We start from the raw sequence: 2729 nt of genomic DNA, 5'->3' as shown, positions 1-2729 counted from the left end.
ATACTTATATATTCCTACATACATAAAAGAGTACAAAAGGATCAGTCCTTATAGTTTTATTTATATGTTTGTTTGCATTATGTATATTTTTATTGTTGTACTCTTTCCTGGAGAAGATATTTTCTCCAACCCTAAGCATTTCTCAATTGCATGTGACCTACACTTAAATTTTTAAGAAAAGCAAAGGGTATGAGCAATATCTTTAAACTAGTTGCACTGGTAGCATACTCTTCTATCTAAGTTGTGGAGTCCACAATTTTCATTGACACTAAATGATGTCAATATAATCACTACTTCAGTTTGGTAATGCTGTTTTAAGTTTCTTAATCTTTCTGAATATCTTTAATGTGACAAACTTCTCAAGTAGTAGAGTAGTGCACTTAAATTAGGACACGAAATGAATTCTTTTAAGATACTGATAATTATTATGCTTTTAATGAGAATATTGTTTTCATGTCCTACGAGATTACCAAAAAAAGACATTTTATATTACTTTAATAAATCACTATGTGATTTTCAGATATCAAAAAATGCTCATAGTTGACATAACAAATGAACTGCTTCAGAATTCACCGAAAGCTTTTTTAATATAGGTCAGCAAACTGTTTTGGAATAGTTTCAAAAATTGCAAATTGAAGTCAACCACCTTTAGGCAGCTTGATACCACTTTGTCCCTGAAAGGTATAGTGCAGGACTTTGCAAATAGCATTCTTTAGAACAGCTCAGGGATTTATCACTGAGAAGAAAAGTCAAAGGAAAACCTTTCGTAGTGAATGTCCTATATCCTAATATTCACTTAAGTTCATTTTTTTTTTAATGTTGGCAATGTGAAGATCTGTAAGGACAGAAATGAAAATCTCCCAACACTGGTTACCTAGAAACTGGCCTGGTTGCAGAGGTATTATTGTCATAAAGACAATTCCTTGCTCAAAACACTTTTCCTCACTTGAAGAAACTTACCACATATTTATTAAGATATTCCATACTATTATTTTACTTCATATATTTTGATGTAACTATTTATGTTGAGTTATTTTTGTAGTTGAATATATTGCTATCCAAGCCATGATAATTTCCACAAAAAAAGATTAGCAGTGTAATCCCTTTGCAGACAGATGGGCCAATGGTTCACTCATAATATAAGATCAAATTATTTGACAAATTTTATTCCCATCTCATATTCCCTGTATAGTGAACTTTCAATATTTTACATGTTTGAAGAGATGTGTGTTGTGATGATATCTCCTGTGGTTGATAATTCTGCCATTATCAAACATTCACTCTTCTATACATCACTTTGAATCACACCTTCATCACCATAACTGATTTATATCTATGGTTCTCACTTAATAGGACTGCCATTTAATTCCTCATTTAAAAAAAAAATATGGAACGCTTCATGAATTTGCATGTCATCCTTGCGCAGGGGCCATGCTAATCTTCTCTGTATCGTTCCAATTTTAGTATATGTGCTGCCAAAGCTAGCATTTAATTCCTCATTTTTGCTTGTGACTATAAATATGTAAAAGGGTGACCATGAGTTTAAAATGTATTCAGTATAATATGTCTATAGTGATTAAACATTTATGGTAAAGATAGACAGCATAAGGCTATGGACAAAATATTATAGTAAGAGTCAAAATTGCTCATTTCAAACAATTTACGTTGTGATATTTTTTCTATGTATCAAATATTTCCATGATAAAAGAGAACAAATAATCTTTTAGAGTAGCTATAAACACCAAATGAGGTTACTAACCTGGTAGATGTCATAGGCGAAGAAATAGTGTGCTATAGTGTGAAACTGAGGGGAATTTAATAAACAGACCATTCAAAGGTAAAACTAAAAGAGCAAGGGAGTTACCCCAAAGAGCAGTGACAGAGTGGAGTGTGTGGAAGAACACAGAGCAAGGAAAAGATGAAGAACATTTTAGCAGAAAATCTGCCTGGCATGGAAGGTTACAGCTGCCCTTGACAATCACAACTTCCCTTTACTTATCCCAGCACTTGAAGAAACTGGAATTAAGGAAGCTCCAATAACTGTAGTCCATATATACCCACATTTCAGGACACAGATCAAAATAAAGGAAAGTGAAGTTGAAATGTGATAGAAAACATCTTGGGCAAAGAGTACACAAAGCCACTTAGATCACAGAAACTGACAGAGCGCCAATTCCATCACAGGAGTCATTTTCTCAGACTCCCTCTTTTCCTCTGTGCCTATGACCCTTCAGCTAAATGTTGCCATTTCTTCTTCAATTAGAAGCCATAAGCATCAGTAGTGCTGTTTAAAACAGACAACCATCATAAAAGAATATTCAAGTAAACAGCCAATTTAAATATTATCAATTATAGAAAAATGTTTCCTTGCTTAGATAAAATTTCTGACCTCTGATTTATTTATTCCTTGATTAATTATTTATACTCTTTGGCAATTTCACACAAGTACATACAATGAATTTTTGTCTTGTTCACCAACCATGTTTTCTCAACCCCATCCCTTTGCCATCATTTTCCAAAAGGTCCACATCTACCTCCACATGTCAGTTTTATCAGACCAATTGCCCCACTTCTTGTTAATGATTAATAAGTTTCATTCCCTATTCATGTACTTTAAAAAACTGAAAAAAAAACGTAAAGAGGAAAGGGTTTATTTTAAATCACCATGCTATACCATGTCAAGGATACTATTGTGAGAGAAGCTTGAAGAAGCTGATAACATCATACCC

At 33.1% G+C, this 2729-nt stretch overlaps 1 non-coding gene across 1 annotated transcript; it reads right to left on the bottom strand.

Annotated features, from left to right (window-relative positions):
- Positions 1-1381: 1381 nt before the first annotated feature.
- On the bottom strand, positions 1382-1488 carry LOC127225018 (U6 spliceosomal RNA). Its single transcript, XR_007834761.1, has one exon. It is a non-coding gene; the product is annotated as a U6 spliceosomal RNA (small nuclear RNA).
- Between the last annotated feature and the right edge of the window lie 1241 nt (positions 1489-2729).

Source organism: Phodopus roborovskii, unplaced genomic scaffold, assembly GCF_943737965.1.
Source record: "Phodopus roborovskii unplaced genomic scaffold, PHOROB, whole genome shotgun sequence".
Classification (NCBI taxonomy): Eukaryota; Metazoa; Chordata; class Mammalia; order Rodentia; family Cricetidae; genus Phodopus; species Phodopus roborovskii.
The sequence above is the reverse complement of the archived record's forward strand: the minus strand, read 5'-3'. Positions and strand labels throughout refer to the sequence as shown.